Source organism: Simochromis diagramma, unplaced genomic scaffold, assembly GCF_900408965.1.
Source record: "Simochromis diagramma unplaced genomic scaffold, fSimDia1.1 OVJJ01000205.1, whole genome shotgun sequence".
NCBI lineage: Eukaryota > Metazoa > Chordata > Actinopteri > Cichliformes > Cichlidae > Simochromis > Simochromis diagramma.
Genome location: NW_024386782.1, coordinates 11,516,345 through 11,537,278, shown reverse-complemented (window position 1 = coordinate 11,537,278; position 20,934 = coordinate 11,516,345). Strand labels below are relative to the sequence as shown.

Here is a 20,934-nt window from a genome sequence, read left to right as displayed (position 1 = left end):
CACACTCGTGCAAGTGTGCACTTGCACTCGTGCCGTGACTGCACACTCCATTTACCTGACCCCCAGTGCGCAGTCACCATTTGCCATGTAACTACTGAGACAAAATTCACTTACATCTGTCCAGTGACAGCACCTCTGTAGGACAGTGTGCCACACCAAGAGCTTGTGTCAATGTGATTGAAGTTTGACAGAGGACTTAAAGCATTATTAGTGCTCCCTGTCACAGCCCAGCTCACACAGAGGCCTGCCGGTGGCACAGGTGAGGTAAACACAGGCCCCATTTAGCATATTACCCATCAGTCAACACGACAGGCAAAGGAGATAAAGAAATGCACACCCACTGTGAGTGGGAAAACACGCAATCCAGTCTGCTCCATCTCACAAGGAGGGCTATATGAAAGTATTTTGACAGATGTGTGCTCAGGCATCCCGCATTCACATACCCACATCCATTCATACCCACACAGAAAGAAATGGCATGCAGAAACACATTTCAACAAACGCACACAGGTTGATGACAGAAGAGACATTACTCAAAGTGAAACTCTCCAGAAGAGAAGTGCTTCACACAGCTAATTGTCTGTGATGAACCAGCGCTAGCACACTTTGATCTTTTGTATCCTTATTTATCTCATAATTTACACTTTATTTACTCAAACACAATAAGAAAAATTCCACATAACTGGGCATTTCTTCATGTGTTTTCCTAAGCCACAAATCCTTCAATATCTCCCCTGCTGCAAAAGTGAGACTTACTGCTTCCACGAATATGCTAATCTGGAAGGTGGGGAATTTTATTTACAGTCTCTTTGTATATAACTGTCACGCTAAAATAATATATTCCATCTGAAACTGTGAAATTGAAAAAAAAAAAGGCTCAAATCTGAGGTACAACTAATTCTCTAAGGATGAGTTCTAAACCGTGGTAAGCTCCTAACAATCAGCATCATACCAAAAGGCATCACAGAGCGGTGATGTGGCAACAAGGACTTAGATAACAGAGCTGTTTGGATGACAAACAGTCAGCTGACACCATAGCAGGGAGTCCTGTTAAATGGCCTCCTCTTGAGGCACCATGAACTGAGATGACCCCTACAGACTTAGTCAAATGTTGATAATTACAACTTTTCTCCATTTTTTTTAAAAACGCAGACCAGATGTGAGTATGATACCCTAGAATTCTATTTCATTTCAATATAAAATGACAGCGTAGACAGATACACATACTAACATGGGAGTTGTTAATAAGCAGCAGGCTGCAGGAGCCCTTTGGTTTCACCATGCCTATTAACTGTGACACAACGGCAGACATGTAGGATGTAAGAAAAAACAATGCAGGTGTGTTAAAAAAAAAAAATCTCAGGCAAGCTGACAGAACGTTTGATAAGGTAGATAAAAGGGAGACAGCATGCATGCATAGTCTAACCGCAATATTTATACGGTCTGCTGGTATTTGTCTTACATCTTTGAAATGGCACGAAGCAACCTTTATCGTCCCTGAAGATAATGGATTGTGAACACAAACCCTCCTCCTCAAACCTCGTCATCTCGCCTTTCTTTACTTGCCATCATCAACAGACACAAACATACACGCGGCAACAGAGACACACACACCTCTGTCAACACTCCCCGAGGCAGCAGTGTTAATTCCTCTCAGCCTATTCTCAGTCACACATGGCTGTAGAGGCAGCCACCAGCGGAGCCTCACTGCTAGATTAACCTTTGCTCTTGCCACAGATCTGTTTTTCAGAGGGACCGGCAGTCGGACAGGGGCCACGGCTGGCAGATACTAACTCATTGTCAGAACACTGTCAGCACTGGGCCCTGCATTAGCAGCTTTTGAAGAAAGGGACTGTTGACATGGGCAGGATGCCAGCCATGAGGAAAAACAGACCTACTGCCCCACACAGCTCTTAACCTGACCTCTCCACTCAGGATGTGGGAAAGGGTGGAGGAGTGCGAGTGTGCGAGCTGTCCCGTGAACAGCTCACACACTGAAAATGTCTTCTCTATGATTCAGCAAGCGTGTATTTTGGCTGGTGATAAAATGCATGGCAAGAGGAAGGAAAATAAAAAATAATGAGCAATGAGTCAGTTTAGTTTTTTTAAGGTGATGAATTTAAAAGTAAAAGATTATCGGAACATCACTGATTTGACTGATTCTTCATTTACCGTTTGGCTACAATAAAAGTAAAATAAGTAGTTGACATAACTTAAAAGGAATAAGTACAAGTCACTTTTTCAGGTTAGCAAAAAAATATCACAATTTATTGTTTATTATAACATTAACACTAAAAACAGTGACTATATGAAATTTGTTTCCAGTAATTGCTGTAAAAACACACGATACTATGCTCTGACATTGCGATCCAGACTCTTGAGTTTGTCAGTTTGGCAACAGTTTACCATCTCCCCAACCAAGTTAAGTCTTCTGAAAAAATGCAGTGTTGATCAGTCACTTGGGATAATGCGAGTGTAGTGCATAAATCAGTGAAACCATTCCCAGGAAGTTAATCAGTAATTCTTGGGAGACCGTCCACAATGTCACTTTCAGTGATGACAGACTTTCACAGGCTGGTAATGAACTGGGTCACAGTCATGGATTATTATAACGGGGACCACCGCAACATCTCAGATCTGGTTCATCAGTTCTATCCTAAATGAATGAGAGAGATAGTGATCACAAACTAATCCACTAATCCACAAAATGATTTTTTTAACAAACCATCTCTCCAGTTTAATTAAATACTGCAGAAAGGCTTATGACAGTAGTTGTTACCTCATATGTATGTATATATGTATGTATATATCAGATATATATCAGATATATATGTATGTATATATATACAGACTAGCTTCTCTTTCCTCTAACCGTTTCTCCTGGGGTTTTCATCAGCTCTCACTTCTTCACTAACTCTAAATTTGAAAGATTGTACTTCAATATAACCTCTCTCCTTGTGTAAAAATAATAATACTAATCATTCAAACATCTTCAAATAAAACATTTCCTTAAGTTTAATAATGTAAGCCTGTGTCAGGGCTTTGTTAGGCTGTTAGCTTGTTAACCTGTTAGCTTTGTGAACCTTGTAGCTAATAGCAACGTTAGAATCAAAACTGCTTTGCTGACATCTTCCTGAAATGGCTTAAAAAAATTGAATACTTACTTTGATACAGTGAATGCAGGGCCACCTTATGGCAGGCGTCCTGTGAGCTTTCCTGAGTCTTGACTCTTGCCCTTTCAGACTCCAAAAGCAAACAATGGCAGACATGATAGCAAGACAGGAAATTACCTCAATAATGGTTTATGTGTTGCTTGTTTGAGAAAGTAAATTAGAAAGCTAAACAACATTCTGGTAACTCTGTTCTAAGGCTTGTACTGGTACAGATTTTTTTTTTTAAATGCCCCAATGGACAAATATTCATTAAGTTAACCTTTTTAAGTCATACGTTATTTTGAAAATGTTTCATTAAATGTTTCAAACGGCTTTATAAAAAAAAAAAAAAAAGCTAATTTTAGCTGTGTCGTTTCCACAGATGGTATATAAAATTAAGTATTTTAAAAGTTGTAGGTACTTAATGTATATATTTTAGCATATTTCTATATTTTTTCTACTACACTACTGCATTTGAGCTTACAGAGTGCATATAGTGCATAATATCTAAACATTTTTCCTTATGTGTCCCTGTAGTCTGTGTTGCATTTATTTAAAGGAAAAGGTCACGTCACAGTGAATGTAATGGGCCTGTTCAGGAGAAATACAGCCACTGGGGCTCGAGCTGCACAGCTTAAACAGAAACAACTGCTTAGGAGCTTTTTAAAACAAAGAGCTTGTCTAGCTCTTAGCTAGTTGGTTAGCTATATGATGCACAGTCACAGAAGACTGGTGCACAAGCTGCAAATCTGTTACATGCTACAAACACAAAAGTTCAAATTACACAGAAATTCACACTAGCTACTTATTATATAGAGAGATCGCAGACAAGTTGAACTCATCGGTGTGGACTGAGTCAAAATCACTAAGAACAGGTTGCCAATCTGTTTGCATTTATAAATTAGACACCAATTACTTGTAACCCATATGGAAAATATATATAAAAATCGTATAAAGTTTGTATCTGTCTTGTGTGAAACTTGTATGAAAAGCATACAAGAGTAAAAACAGATATAAGATCCCTTGAAAAATCATATAAATGAAACTGGTATGTTTTGGATCCTTATTAAAACAATGTATGAAAGTAATGAGAAAGTGGCCACTTTCATGAGTAAATCATATAAGCCTTATATGATTCACTATATGAAGTAGGCCACATCTTATGCAAGTCTTTTATAAGTTTTTACTATTTCTTTTCCATATGGGAAACCTTTGGAATTTTGTCTGAGAGTGGTTGGAGCCACTACGTGCTGGACTTTTTGAATTGATTGGAGACAGGTTGCATGCCACCAGGAAAACTCACCATGCAATCAAAACTGATTGTCCACAGGTTAAAGATGTTGTATGCTCAACTTCTGGGCAAACAGCTAATCACTACAACTACTTTTAACCATTTGGTAAATATAAAATAAATAAATAAATAAATACAATCACCAGTCAACCACTGATTTTTCCTAGTCACGAGGAGGCTGGCATCCTATTTTGACTCTAGTGTGACTGAGTCATTTTTAATTGTTTTCTTCTCTGCCCATATTTGTAGGTCTGGGCATGGACAGAAGTGCAGTAAAAAAGTTTAGTTAAGATCTGGGGATCAACTAATAGAGTGACCCTCATGTAGAGCAGCAGCAATAAGTAGTGGATGAAACTAAAAAATCAAATGGATGTGATGTACTTGGTTTGCTGTAAAAATCAATGCGAAATGCCTTCACCATAATCAATGGCATACACTTACAACGCTCTCCGATGGTCTACATTCTCTCTTACAGCACTCACTTAGGGCGAGATGATTACCTGTTGTGCTGCAACGATGACTAAATGAATGGGTTAGACTTTCAAATACATCTTTTAACTTAATAGACTAAAGGAGACTTCACAAAGCAGTTAGATGATTGCAAGATGCAGTGAGACACAATAAGAATGAGAAAGCGTGCGACAAAGAAACAACATCATAGACTTCCTGAAGTGCTGCGCCACAGTTTTGATGGAAATGTTGGCCTTTCCTGGCACAGTCTTTAGCTAAGCAGCAACAGCACAATGGACAGCTAATTTCCTGAAAACGAAGGATGGTCAGGTGTCTGTGAACATTCCAGTTTCACCTGCGTTGATTCCAATTTGCCAAAACCTTGTTAAAATGATTTAGAATACAGCTGAGGGAACAGAGGGATGGAGCAGGGGGCAGCTGCCAGCAGCTTTGTACCTTATTGTGTGGTTTGAATAACACAGAATGGCAAGACAGTACCAAACAAAAGCAGAACAGGAAAAGACCACTGAGAGTTCCTTTCAACCCTTGTCTCTTTCGTTCCGCCCCAACCCTCTACTCGCTACCATGTCACACAGGTGAGGCTTTTTGCTCTGCTGCTTAACCAGTGAAAAGACATTCTAGCCGGTGAGGTTCCCAAGTGGCTAATGTACTCTTTAGAGCACCTTATTCTCAACTAAGAGCAGTTTGGGGCTGAACTGCTTGTAACAGCAGGCTCAGCCTAGAAATTGAGCAGGCAGGATGTGGGACTTGTCGGCCTGGCAGTTGGAAGGCTGGGAGTGAAAAAGTGATTTGGGTTTTAATGAAGCGCTGATGAATGGGTCTCAGACTCCGGCAGCAATAACTCAAGGCCCAGGCGGAGACACACGCCTGGCAGGGATAAGAGCTGCGCGCTGCTGGTTCACGGCAGGGCCACGTAATCCTTACACTCCTTAGTTGGACTAGATAAACATGACATACATTGTTTAACATGTTATTCATATAGGAACAAACGTGGTTTCGTTAGATTTTCTAGCCTATATTTTAATACATTAATATATCTTTATATATACACACACTTACGACTCTGTGGGTATAGGCAGATATATGTAGGAGTTTATTGTATGTTCATGTAAAATGCAGCCATGCAGCCAAAAAGCATATTAAAAGTTCTGCTTATTATGACGAAACTAGTGCCCAATAACTCTTACCCATTACAGAGAATATAGAAAAATCAAAGCACATTATATTTATTAGGCTTCTTGAGTTATGGCATCTTTTATAGTCTATTCAATAAAATCATCACAATATTGCTCTTAGTCATATATAGCCACAGATGATGTATTTTCCGTTTATGAGCAGCAGTACATCGTGAGCAACTGCAGAGATTCTGACATTGGAAGATGTCACATTTTGTTGCTGCACTTCCAAAGAAAGGGCATGCAGAGTTGTGGCAGATTTGAATACCATGATATGGATAACAGGATTAAATGAATCTCTGGGTGGTGGCCTTGTCCAGTGCATTCCATCAAATGTGTCCTTTAAAAAACTCTAACCGCATCAGCAAAACTTTTTTTTGCAAAATATCTTTTAAGAGCAGGGAATGCACGCATTTATGTTTGAATCACTCGGCACTCTAATATAATACAACTCTGTCACCCAGCTTTTTTTAAATATTGTCCGTTGGCCTTTGGACTTTCACAATCACAGTAGTGCCACTCGCGAGGCATAATTATGCTCATATGCCTCAATATCCCCTTGGAGTTAGCTTTGTTACATGCAGTTTAACCAGTCAGTGGTACATTGTACACAATATAGGCAGCAAGGGAGCCCTCTAGAAATAAGTGTCACAAAGTGATCTCAATAGCTACTGGCTCAAAAAGCTCACTGTAGCTCTCAAGGCTCAAAGAGCCTCTAGTATAAGGAAGAGGAAAAAAAACAAGTTTTAAGTGAACAGCTTGAAAAACAAAGAAGTAGAACCGGAAGGTCAACGTAAAAGTAATGAAGTAATAAAATGAATCAATTGAATATTTTTATTTTGCTATTTAACGTGAAATAAGTGGGAAGCTACTTCTTTATTTGTTTGCTTGAAACTGCTAGCAGGCAACTGAAGATATTCATGTCTTCACTTGGATAAAAATGTGCAACTATAATCTCAACTATAACCACTGAGCTGCGATTTAAGCCAAAACAAGAGCAATAAGGTGAACTAACACACTTTGCTATGATTAACAGATGAAACCATGTTTTTGCACAAATTTTGGCTTTTTCACGGCTGGAAAAGTTCTAGTGATCCTAGCGGTACAAAGGGAATCGCGCACACATACGCACACAAGCACACCCTCATTTACTGGCATGGAACTTTCCACTTTTAATCATAAGCTACCATATGTCTCCTTTATAGATCCCCTGTGGTGTCGCTCTGAGCCAGGCAGCACAGCTTTTGGGGAGTCCACCTGCGATGGGTCTAAATCCAGCAATGCAGCTCGGGTGTTGTGCTGAAACTTCTCCACTTGGTTTCACAGTGGCCCAAAGCCAATGCTGAGAGTCATACTCAGTTCACAAAAGAGCCAGTGGGAAAAAGAAGAAAAAAAACCCAAAAGACAAGCTCATGAATACTTATGCCTTAGTAATTAAACTCTTCTGGCTGCACTATGCTCTTTTTTTTTTTCTTCCTACTGTTTCGCTTTTCTTTTTGCCCTTCGCAGTCTCACAGACACACACATTCCTTTCTCCGTCTAAAGGAAAGAGCAGACTGGAAAACAGACGGATGCTAGATTGCACCAAGGCTATCAGGTATTCCAAGATAAACCTTGGACGCCTTTACTATGCAGCACCTGTGCCAGCAGCAATGCACATCTGCCTTGCATCTGCTCATTTCAGGTGATTAGCTAGATGATACTGTGTATTCATACATTTTCTAAGTGCTACCCTGCAGTAACACTACCTGGTGTCTCCCTAGATTATAAACACCACTTACCCAAAACACACTACTTAGAAATAAGTGGTGTTCTAAAGCCAAAATAAGTGCAAAATTCATGTTCCCCATCTGGCCCGTTAGGCTTGTTTAGCACAATAAAAAAGCAAATATATCTTGTTGTTTCTTCAGTGTGCCTGGCCTCACAATCCTAACTCTTCTGCATGCTTAAGAATAACCTGTCAGACATGACACCTACTTCACAGCAAAGATGACCCAACAGGCAAACAAACACATGCAAGACTGACTCAATAATCAGCCCACATACCAGCAAAAGACAGCAGCGGAAATTAATTCCTAGTTTCAGCAGCAATGTCAAATTGTGTTAATCTCCAAAACCTGACATTTTAAATCCTTGTGTTTCCTGCTTCTTTTTTTTTCCTTTTCTTTCTCTGTATGAATGTCAGCACAGACACAAGGTGGACCTGCAAAGCATCCATCTTTTTAGGCTGTTTGGTTAAGTGACAGGGACGGCAAGACAAAGCATCCAAATATCCAACATTTCAACCGTGGATTAAGTGAAATTAAATTCATTCAAGGCAAAATGTGGACTGAGGAGACAAAAGCAAATGCTCTCAGTGTTAATTTAACAACAGATCTGTGAAGCCAGAGACTGAGTGCGTCCCTGTGCGTGCGCTCAAGAGAGAGTTATGGGCATTTCGCATAAACATTATTAAACAGTTACAACAACCACAACAAAACACAATGCCGTGTTAAGGTATGAATTTATAGGAATCCAAATTGAGAGTCACAGACAACCGGTGCTGGATAATTTGCAATTAATATCAGTAATTGAAGCAATTAACTTTGTTTTGTTGTGGAAAGGAAACCGTTTAGACACTCACGCGTGCAAGAACGCACAAACATACTCCCTCACTTTCCAGTCGCTAACACAAAACACGCACGGCATCTCTCACTCACATACAAAAGCACGCACACACACCGATACAAGCGGGCTCTCATTAAAGTGTTCGATGATGGCGCAGCTACAGCTCACAGTTGGTCCTTTATTTATACTTCGAAGACTTTTCTAAATATAATGCTGAGATGCTAAAATCAGCACGTATAGTAACTGACAAGAACAGACTTTCTATTCATATTAATATTTAACAAACTGTTAAAAGGCATTCCAAAAAATCAGTGTTGTCTCTCTCATTTCCACAACGTACCAGATGGTGGTCCTCTCACTCCTTTGTTAGCACATTTTCTTTTGTGTTATTTTTGTGTCTACCTCGCTGTACCAATAGAAAGATGAGGTCTTGGGCACAAAGCAAGCTAAAAGCATCCGCCCCTCGGTTTTTTGCTTTGTTTTTTTAACAATGGCCGCTCAGATAACTAGCTTGCAGTCTTTCATGTAGTAATACAAATGACTGCCCAGTCTTCAGGGTGAATTTTTCAGTACACCTGCTGAGATGGGAATAGCTGCGTGGGCAATGGAGCAAGTGGATCGAGTGCAGTCCAATTATTCACTTAGCAAGAGAAAAGTTATACTTTTAGAACATTTTGGGTGTTTCAAACTAGACTGGTGAAGTGGCTAATCATGTGGTGTGAAATTACAGGAAATTTACATTGTTATTTGAATCATTTAAGCTGATCAGCTTATATCCTGGACAATCTTTAATTAGATAAATTCCACAGATCATGAAAACGATGCTATATTGCAGCATTTCATTGTGGAAGGTCAGCCAAAGCTACATAGCTAACAAGGGATAGTCCCATGCGCTGGTATCTGGAGGCTGGCTGCTTACGGTAGCTTCCATTTAGAGTCTCTTGTCCTGAGGAAACCAACTCTTAACATGTAGGACTGTAGTTGGAACCACAGGTCAATGCACATTAACATTTTTATGTCCAAGCTAAAACAGCATTCAGTAATGTGTAAGTTAGAACCTTTTGCATTTATTTTACACTTTCAGTACAATATGGAGTATTTTAACCCCTCTGATGGACTTCACATTTAAAGGTTTAACCATTAGATATTTGGCCTGTATTTTAAAGCTCTTTTAGTTTAATAATTAAGCATTATAGTGTTAAAATGTACCCAAAGCTGCTTCAGCAACTGGACTCTGGACAAAGAGAGATGAGCATGAAAGCCAAGCTCATTTATGTTTCACCCATGGTCACGAGTTTTGGGTAGTGACTAAAAGAATGAGATTATAGATACAAGCAGTGGAAATCAGCTTTCCTCCAAAGAAAGGCTGGGGTCAGCGTCAGAGACGGGAAAGGAGTTTGGCCTTTCGGGAGGAGCTTGCTATGGCTCTGGGTCATCGAAATGACCCAGTTAAGGTGATTCGGGCATCTTAACCCCCACCGGAAGAGCTGGAGGAGGTGACTGCTGCCCCCACAACCTAAATCCAGATAAGAGGCAGAAAATGCGTAGAGGCATGGAGGCACAGACGAAGGATGGATGGATAGTAGTATTTAACTGTGACCCTATATCATGTCAACATCTGTAAGGTTTGACAGAACAACAGTTCAATAAACAGCATTAAAGTCATAGTAATGCCAGCTTTCTAGTTTTTCGTACGCCTATGCCAAAGTTGATACATGGCTATATGTGTGGGTAATACGGCATAGTCACTGTTTGTATTTCTAAGTGCTAATTTGATGCCATTTTCCCCTGGAAAGGGGTTATATTTTTTCCTCATTTTAAAAAAGAAAGTAAAAACTAAACAGGCTGCTTGAGTGACATCTGATGCAAGACGCTGTTCTTTAAAAGCTTCGAGTTATGCATATCCTGGAGGAGCCAACTCCAAAATCAGCCAACACTGATGACACCCGTGGTGGTGTTTTCATGTTGTATTTTGAAAAGTGAAGAGCACAAAAAAGACTGTACAAGGCACAATATACTATAAATATCTTTAGTTTTTATTGCAAACATATAGAATTAAAATGTTTGTAAACCTTACTGGTCTATTGCCCTATTTTTAGTTAGGTTTGTTTGGAAGCTTATGATATGTTTTATTATCTTTTTTAAGAGCAAAATTGGAGATCTACTTTTACTACAAAATTTTTAAAAAAGACTAACTATAAGCTAACAGCAACACCATGGCTATGGATATAATTATCTTGACAGTCTTCTCATGATGCAAAACATTTTTTTGATCTCACAATGAGGGAGATCCCCTCCTGTGGGCGTACAGCAGAGCTTCACGTTTTAAGATACATTCCTAGATCTGAGCAGATTGCGTAATGCTACATTAGAGACAAGTAGGCAATTTCACTTAAAAGTCCCGGTGTGTGTGTGTCCGATGGAAAATTTGCACCAATTTGTATTGGGTAGGAATTACAGTGTCATACAGCTAACTTATAATTACATACAACAGGGTGTTACATGCTAAACAAATCTACACAGCTGCTAGCTCCAGACTCACATTTAACGAGAGATATCTGAGTTTTTTGACTCATTTTCCAACTGTCAGACAACTGATTTACAACATGATATTTACACCGTAGCTGTTTATTGTGTAGTAAGTGTTTATCCTTTAATGTTAAATCACTTCAATCAAATTTTCATGACCGATTTTATAATTATTTCAGCAATCACTACAGTTATTCTAATCACGCAGATACTGCTGTGAGACACCGTCTTTCCGAAGTTTTGCTGCTGATCAATAAGCGGATTTAACTTCACACAAAAGACTGCTCATCTGGATTCACCGCAGGAGCTTCGGAATCCAGCCGAGGTTCGGGAATAGTATCTCTCTCTCTGCTTGTGTTCTTTTTCAGTCCTGCCTTTTCTTCATGTTCACCTTTCGTCTATTAATCCCTATCTTTCATGCCAACAGGAATGGGCAGATTAAGGCTGGAAAAGTATTCACACGGCACGCAAACCCTTTGCACCCTTGCTATTTATCCCCCTCTCTAACCTACACTCAGAAAACGTCTGTGAGGATGTGTGCAATGTACGCGAGCCGCTATGGGATTTTCATGTAGGTGCCCGACGTGTGTGGGTGATGCAGTGCTTTGCAACATAGAAAAGTATACAGTGAATGATCCTTCTATACTTCCTGTGATCCTGTTTAAACTCACCTGGGAAGATGCTCAACACACACACACACACACACACGCACACACACACACACACGTGCACCTTTGTATTTCCATCATTTTACAAAATCTTAAACTACATCATAAACTGTAATTTATAGATTTATGGGGGGCTTTTGTTCCTTTGACAACAGAAGCTAATCTCGATAGTGTAACTGCATCAACAGCACTCACACCATCAAACAGACTTATTGTATACATACAATCTTCTGTCTTCTCCGTCTCCCTCCTTCTCGCTGTTTTATCTCTCTCTCCCTCACACACACACATACGCCACCACAGCTTTGCCTCTGTTTTTTTCTTTTTTCTGTGAGTTTGCAAAAAGGATATGCGACACCTGTTAAGAACAGACCTGTTTGTCTTTGACACAGTCTTAATGGACTTAGCTTTTAATTCCTTTCACTCTCCCCTGTCATTATCGTGCTTACTTCATCTGTGGGCACAGCTAAACCCGACCACCTACAAAATCGCACACGCGCACACTCAAGCTGCAGTTTTACTCTTGCTGAGCCTTTATGGGACTTCTACTGCAAAGCAAGCAGTCTTTCACAGATGATGGGCAAAGACTGGCAGTATCTAATAAAATGGTATTAGACTGTCCAATCTGCCCAATTATTTTAGGACCGATCCCTCTGCATTCGTTGTCATTGCAGATGGCTTGAGATATGGACTGCACAAGAAGACAGTGGACCACTCTCTCTCTCTCTGGTCACTTTCACATGTTTGTTCAGCTACAGATGTCCACAAGTTTGTGCAGACATTTCTTTTTCTTCCCTCGAGTGGTGCTGGTGCTATTTTCACCAACCATTAGTGTTTTTGCACTCAGCAGACAGGTGAAGCAAAGACAGTGTTACTCAGGTTGACAACAGCTCCTTACGTGACTGTAAGTGAAATAAAAGCTGACAATACCAACGAAGGCTAGCTCTGGCCAGAGGATTAGAAGATCTGCTAATAATAATACAGCTCCATCCCTCAACAAGAAGAACAGGAGGGCCAGCCTGACACAGTACACCTCCTGCCCTTTTTTTTCTAAGATTACCTCAGTGCTTTCACGGGGCTTGTGAATAACAGGTATACCCTGTCATTTAAATCTGCAGACACACACACCATGACAAAACAGGAAAGGTGCACATGTTTTCAGTCTTCAGTGTGTGTGGCCACAGAGCAACACAAGGAACAAAGGTCATAAAAACATCCACTAAAAATGTCCCCCCCCCCACACACACACACACACAAAATAAAAAATCAATATTTGGGTATGAAGATGACCCACATGTCCAAAGTAAGAGTGAACTACAACTAGAAATACAACACAAATAGACTATAATGCCAGGAAGTCTGGTTTGATTTACAACACAACGCTTAGTTACTGTTGCTAATTACACAGCTCAGTGAAATCATCTGGTGCTGTCTTAGATGGTTGCCTACTCATGATCTATAGCATGTGTGTGTTCTACAATCCTCGATGAATGACTTCCTCAGACGACTAAGACCGAATGGTAGTTTTCTGTCTGTGTTTTTTTTTTTTTTTTCTTGCATCATGTGTCAAGCCAATGCAAGACAGAGCAACATTTAATTAACATTTATAATTGTGCCTTGAAGGCTGCCTCGATTTAGTGGCAGCTTCATCCGCAGCTGATTATGTCGCAATGATGAGGTTAATGGTGCTGGATATTTGGCTGCTTGGCAAACAGTAAACACGAGGATGCCGCAGGGCCTGCGTTGCTACTGGTAACCCCGTATTCGCATGTGAATGAGTAGGGTCCGTATGAACGTGTAAATGGTAAATGATCTTGCATAGTTCTTTTAGCTACATTCTGCAAAAGGTTTTACACCATGTTTCTCGTTCACACTCAGCCACGCACACACACACACACACACACATACCAATGGATGGGAAAGCACTTGCCTTCCTGCCATTGGGAATAACCTGGGGTTTAGTGTCTAGCACATTCTGTGGGGTCATGTACTCACTCGCCAACCCAGTGATTACCGGACATAAGTTGCAAATGCCCATGTGTGTACTTGGACATCTTGGTATAACGTTCTCCTGACAGAGCCACGTGACCTATTTAGTGCAGCCTACTTACATCTTTCCATTATGACAATGATTCACCTTTAGAGTTGCTGTGCACAACTTCAGCTTCAGTTTGGTGTCAGTAAGTACTTTGGAATTGTGCTATATTTAAAATCACAACCTCCACCAGACTGCCATGGCACACTGAGTCATACTGCAAGTCACAGGCTAGTTAGTGACTTTGTGTGTTACTCTGCTGCTCTGTTAGATAGATAGCACAAAGATACCACAGACAGAGATACCACAAAGTTGTTGAGCCTCTCATTTGGAGCAAACTGAGCTACAGCCTTTCAAACAGAGAATCGGGGGTTGAGTACCAGTCAAAATGCACACTTGGAAAGGCACATTTCAACCCACCCCACTCAAGCAATGCTGTTCTGCTTCACCAACCACACTTGACTTTCTGCCAGTATTACTGTAAAAGTCACTGCCCTCCTTTCCTTATTTCTGTCTACTATGCTGTCCTGCCTTTTCCTTCCTTGTTCCATCTTTTTCTCAGTTCTTCAGTTTGAGTTCTTCTTCAAAAAACCGCACGGATGAAATAACTGAACTGTACAATCGGGGTCGCATTTCAAATAGTCTACAACGCAGGAAAGCGTTCATTAGGACAGAGCACCAAGCAGCTTTTTACAGTGGCCATGCAGTTGAGAAATGGAACTGGTAGAGCAAAGACAAACCTGCAATCACATAAAGAATCAGAGAGTCACCCAGAGACCTGAAAGCCATTAACTCTGGTGGTGGCTAGAAGGAATGGGGTCTGCAATGGCCTATTTCTGTAGGCTCTATATCTCATCAGAGGCTCTCACCCTAGACTTCATGTTGTGTGATTTATTTGGCCTTAAAGTCCTTCTTTAAGAAAAAAAAATTAGCTGTGTGCAAGTATGTGCATGTGTACGCCTGGATGTGCAAGTCTGCCTCATCTATGTCTTCCATCACCCAAAGGCCTTGAGCCAGTTGCCATGGAGATGGGACACAGGTGTTTCAGTGGCTCCCCAGACATCTGTGATGTCATCATGGAACAGGAAGAAGAAATGGTTTCCGCTTAAAATTCCTCTCGCATGCAGGGATACTTAATCTTTGCCACAGCGGCTTACAAGTTTAGGCCAACGAGGATCTGGGTCACCAATCTGTGGCATGGCACTGAGTTTGTTTCACAAAAGTTCACTGACTGACCAATCTAGGGTAGCTGTTACTGAATAAATAAATATATAAATATATATATATATACACAGACACACGATGTTTTTTGCCAGGCAGGTGCACTCACAAAAGCAAATACAGTGCTGACAACACAAGAGGCTGTTGGTGATGGCACCAAGTGATGTGCACAAAAGGGCCACTAAATATCAGTGGGTGGTCAGGAGGAGGACAAGCCTTAAATCAATGTCTGCTAAATAATTTGAGTAGATTAAGCGGGCTATTCATTAACAAAATAATTAAAGACTCCCGTGCAATACCATTATCTCCATAGTGTTTTTTGTACAAAAGAATTTGTGATTAGCACTTAATTCCTTTTCTCGCGATGACCTCTCTCGCTACACATGCACCGAGGTGGCTGAGACACTTGGAAAAAATGGGAAACATCAGGTCTCAGGTCTCAACTCTGAGAGGAAATGAGCTGCAGCGTCCACCAATCACTTTAGATAATGGAGAGATTTATTAGAACGAGGCTGCTGCTGCTGCTGTGCCAACCCTAATTAATTTTCCTCTGCGTGTGAGAGAGCGGGAAAGAAGGAGAGCGAGGCTGCGAATGGAAAAAAGGAAAGAAAAAAATGGAATTAAGCGCGAATATGTGCAAACAAAATTATGTGTTTTTCCAAACACGGCCACACAGGTAGGGATTTGTTACAGTGAAAGCAACAGGTTTCAAAATGCCTCGTGCACCCTTCGTTTTGAGACGCTCTAAAACATGCGAGCTTGGCAAACTGGGGACCTATAGATCAGACAGCCAAGCCCAGCCAGAGGGCCTAGGCCAAATAGGCCTCCTCTCTGTCAACTTCACCACTAATTAGAATGTTTACATGGGGCCACATATGTCTGTGTGCAAGTTTAAAGGATTCCTAAAGGAGCAGAAAAAAAGTTTGAATAAGTGAAATGGTCCTGCTTTTGCCGAAACTTTGCAATTACCATAATGGGACTCAATTTGCATGTTTTAGGCCTATGACGGCATCCTTTTCCTAACAGGGATGCTGAGCTACAGTCTTAGTTCTTCCTAGCAAGGGTTAGAGTGACTATCAATTCTATTTTAGCACTATGATTCACATTTACTTCTCTCCGTAAACATCATGAACATAGTGACGCAGTTTTAGAAAGTATGCAAACTAGAGATGGACTGATCCAATATTACATATCGGTATCGGTCCGATACTGACATAAATTACTGGATCGGATATCGGAGAGAAATAAAAAAATGTAATCCGATCCATTAAATATCAAAAAAGCACCTCACAAAACTTGCGACACGCCGTAACTCGGCTCATAACCGTAGCACCTTGGAGCAGCGTGCTCACGTGATAGAGCGGCTGTGTGTATTTGTAGCCTCGCTACCAAACCGGCATTTCATCTCAGAGGAAGTTATCCCAGAGAGAAGTAAAGCAAGTGTGTAAGTTCATCTCTGAATGTTTGTAAAGCATTCCCACGTTAAGCTTAACAACCGATATATGGAGCGACTGCCTCTTCTTGCTGCTACTTCAATCCTGAAACTGATCAATGATCAGCTGATCAGCTTTTCTGTCGCGAGTCCGTCTCTCTTCTTTGTTTTTGGCCCACTTTGCACCAGAAAGAGGAAACCAGCGGCTGAACAACAGCAGCACGTTTAAGCTTGATAAGCTGTTGTTAGAATTTATTTAATATTACTTTCTACACCAGGATCTTTTTCTACGCAGCTGACGGCTGGTAACTGTGCAGGGGCGGATCTAGAAAAGTTTAGCCAGGGGGACCGATAGGGCATGAACAGGGAAAAGGGGGCACAAAGACATACTTTTCTTTCTTATTCTCATTTAAAATGTCTAGCTTTTAATAAATAATTATCTGAATCTTAGACCCAAAGTTTTAATTTGATGTAAAATGTATAGAAGTCCATTACTGTATATAGTAACTGTTAAGTCTAATATACCCTAGTAAGCTATACTACTTTTTCCTTTGGGAAGATACCATCTGTGCAGTTTGCAATTCTGTAGAAGAAAGATGTTGAATCTATTTAATTATTCTTGAAAAATAATTTATTTCTGTGCATTCTTTTTCCACACTGCATCAAATTAAAGTTGATTACGTCGATTAAGCATCATGAGGTGGAGGGTGGAGGGTGGAGGGTGGTTCCCTATTTTTTTTTTTGCTGGGAGTTTGCAACCCTATTAGTTAGGTAGCTTAATATTTCTGCTAACTACTCTTTAAAATACCAGAATAGGGAGGATTGAGTAGGTTTAAGTTCATTAGATTGATCAGTGTTGCTGAACTATGAAATATTTTGGGTGCAGTGTATTTTTTACATACAAGTATAACAGAATAGCTTTAGTGTTGTTGTTTATTTAAACTTGAGTATGAACTTATACAAAATACAGCAAGATATTAAAAAAACAGTTTTATTGATTAAAAAACACTATATCGGATTCATATCGGTATCGGCTAATATCCAAATTTATGATATCGGTATCGTATCAGACATAAAAAAGTGGTATCTTGCCATCTCTAATGCAAACTCAAAGAAACCTTTATTTTTAACACCCGGAAAGTGGAGGTTTATCAAGATGTGATGATCAAGTGGCTCATATACTCAACTAGTCTGCTGCCCATACTGCCATTATAACAGCAATTGACAATAACAATGCCTCACATCCTCTTTGCAAAATCACTGCCCCCGGTTCTTTTGTCATATCAGTCTTAAATCCTGCCAACCAGCTTTAGCTCTTCCTTTCCCCTCCCCATAACACGTCACTATTTTAATCTCTTCCACATTCTATGGGCCTCACAGCAGAGTGATGGGTAACAGGATGGGAACATGTTGCTCGCTCACAAAATGTTTTAACATGTAATCACAATGACTCCAGATGGGCACCAGGGCCAACACGTTTGTTTTATTTGCAATTATGGCTCTGTCTTAACAAAATATCTGTCAGCAGCGGCTGCTGATGTCTCTGTCAGCGCGCAAGGGAAATTTATGTACGTGAAACATTAGCAGCCATAACTTGTGTGGAGATACTTCCAAGCGCTCATCATGTTTTATTATGAGTCCGCGCATGCATGTGTGTGTCTCTGTGAGTGATTGTTTTTTGATGCTGCGCTAACGCCTCGCCATACATCTTTGGAAAGACAGGGTGACTGGGCCGGCCCTCCCTCTAGATGGTGGTGTGGTGTAAATCAGAGTTGATTTGGCTTGGTGCCACAGATGTGTCAGCTCTCAGTGTCCAACAGGGTTCCAGCGAATAGGAGAGAATGTCAGTCACATCACACGGCATAGATCTTCCAGAAGGATATAGTATCCCCCTAGCCTTTTGAAGACAGACTCCACGAGACAGACTTTTCGCTAGTGCCCCCTGCATGTCCCTACTATGGATTTGCGGCAACACAATGTCATCTCTCTTCCCCTCAAATAGGCCTGTCAGAGTATTTCCACTGGATCAAAAGCCCAGATGGCTACAGTCAGCAGGAGAGAGAGAGACAGAGAGAGGGGAAGCCTCCAGAATAAAACTGGAATGGAATCAGATGACATGAAATATACCGGGTTTAAAATCTCACTGTGCTGCAAAAACACAGACACAGATCTACATTTGTTCTGTCAAACTGATAACGCTGGAGATTGTGAGAAAACACATAAAGAACAGAGCAATTAAGAGCATGTTTTCCTTCAAACCATACCTGCTATCCTCATGTTACTGTTGTTTTTTTTGTCCATAAGGAAGCATCATGCTGGTGCAATTTCTCTGTGATTGTGTGCCTGTGCACGCTTGTTGCCATGTCTGCTCGCTGTGTGTAATTTCTCCAGCAACCATGACAGAGGAGAAACTGTACAAAGTGTTCAGCGACAAAGCATTGTGTGCTCATGCTGCTGTTCCCTTCCTGCCTCTGCAGCAGGGACAAGCAGATTGATGCTACGGCAGCAGAACGCTATTCCGCCGGCATGTCAGGTCACTGGTTGCACTCTGTGCCTCGGGAGAGAGCGCACAAACACGGCTTTCTGTTTTTCTACGCCCTCGTCTACCTCGTTCACTGTCACCTCTTTTCTCCGCTGGCTCTTCTTCCTCCCCCAAGTTGAGTTTTACAAAGTGCCACCTGTTATCACTAACTTTTTACTGCCTGCAGACTCGGTGAGTTTTCTCCTGTGACTAACCTCTCCGAACATAACACAGACTAGGACAGACAACAAGGGCGCTTTGTATCAAGCCACAAGGTAAACAGTGGAGACAAAAGCACTGTAGGAGTCTATTAGCATCATTGATACCAGCGCCGCAAGAGCTACGTGATTTCAAGGAACAAAGGATGCGTGCATGAAAAGAATAAAACGCTATAATACGAGAAACGCAAATGAACAAACATGCTCACACACGTCAACATCAGGGACGTCGCACAACATCTGAGATCAGCCTCAGTCAGATTAGATCTACTTGAATTAGCATGAAAATCCAACTAGCAGACAGCGATAGAGGCGAGATTCCTCCGTGCACGAGAAAAAGATGAGAGTGGCAGCCCACAAGAGAAAGAGAAAAGGGCAGCAGATTGGGATGTAACCAGATATGTTGATATTTGTATTCCCAGTGCTGCTGTGGCTCAGTTTTGTAATTTACTTACCAGGACAAGGCAGCGTGCCTAAAAAGCATGAACACACTTTGAGCAACAGTATGAACAACGGGGATATTAAAAAGATAGGATGAAGACGAGATGGAGGCGAGAATAAATTGGGAGGGGAGGAAAAAATGAGACATGGGAACTCATTAACTTCTCTTTAATAAAGCCCGAGTCACACGGGGACCCTTTTATTCCTTTATCTATCCAGTCACTCACACACACACGAGCCAAACAATAAACTATACTGCCACATTGATCACCTCCAGATTACTACTCAGGTGGTGATTATAACCTCAGCTCCATTAAAAATCACTAACCCAAAAGAACTTCATTAATGATGGCATGTCCCCGACCTGTGTTACTGCAAATCGTGTAGCTCTGACAATAACCTCTCCAATACTTTACTCCAAGATCAAGACTCTGCTGTAAACATTCATGCTCAATATAACTATACTATAAAGAAAGCAAATATTTTAAATAACAGCACAAACTCTTCAAGAGACTCGATAGCTGCAAGGAGAAGAATAAAATATTTTTTTCTTGCTCTTCCTTGCAGCAAGCATCTTCGGCACGAGCTTTTCCACGATAAACATTAATCCTGGCACTAGGCCCAGGCCCAGATTCCCTTTTGTCATTACTGCTTGTGGGATAAGTTCACTCAGATCCTGAGGTGCAGAAGTGGGACTCGGATGGCTGTATCCTCTACAGAGAAGGAAAGCAGGAATTGAAGCTTTAAAGCGTTCTCCATATCTGAACATCCATGCCTTCCCTTGGGGCCAGACAGCAAGGCTAATTTAAGAAGCGTGGGCCCAGTCAGCTGTCACTAGCATCCGCGCTCATTGTCACACACAAACCCGCATGTAGGCACATTTATGCAAAAATAAATAAATAAATATAACTCATAGTGCACACATGCACTTGACTCAACACAAAGCTAATTACATAAATGTAGGCAACTGTCAAAAGTCATCATCTGTGAGTACAAAGCCAACCAACATGTTACACAACCTGGCAGTCTACTGTGTGGATGATGGGAGAAAGAAACGCAGGCAGACGAGGCACAAGAGGAATTGATTGGCTGACTAGCAACAATATGAAAGACGAAAAACAAACAATGACAATGTCTACTTAAAGTGGACCCTATAATAATAGTAATAATAAA

General features: G+C 40.9%; 1 protein-coding gene and 1 long non-coding RNA gene across 3 annotated transcripts in view; both read right to left on the bottom strand.

Annotated features, from left to right (window-relative positions):
* Positions 1 to 20,934, bottom strand: part of LOC120727897 (ephrin type-B receptor 1-B) — a 170,407-nt gene that overhangs the window by 134,593 nt on the left and 14,880 nt on the right. The gene's annotated exons all lie outside the window — the stretch shown is intronic.
* On the bottom strand, positions 1,144 to 16,442 carry LOC120727915. The gene is made up of 2 exons (XR_005694594.1): positions 3,165 to 16,442; positions 1,144 to 2,656 (listed from the first exon to the last, which is right to left on the bottom strand). It is a non-coding gene; the product is annotated as an uncharacterized LOC120727915 (long non-coding RNA).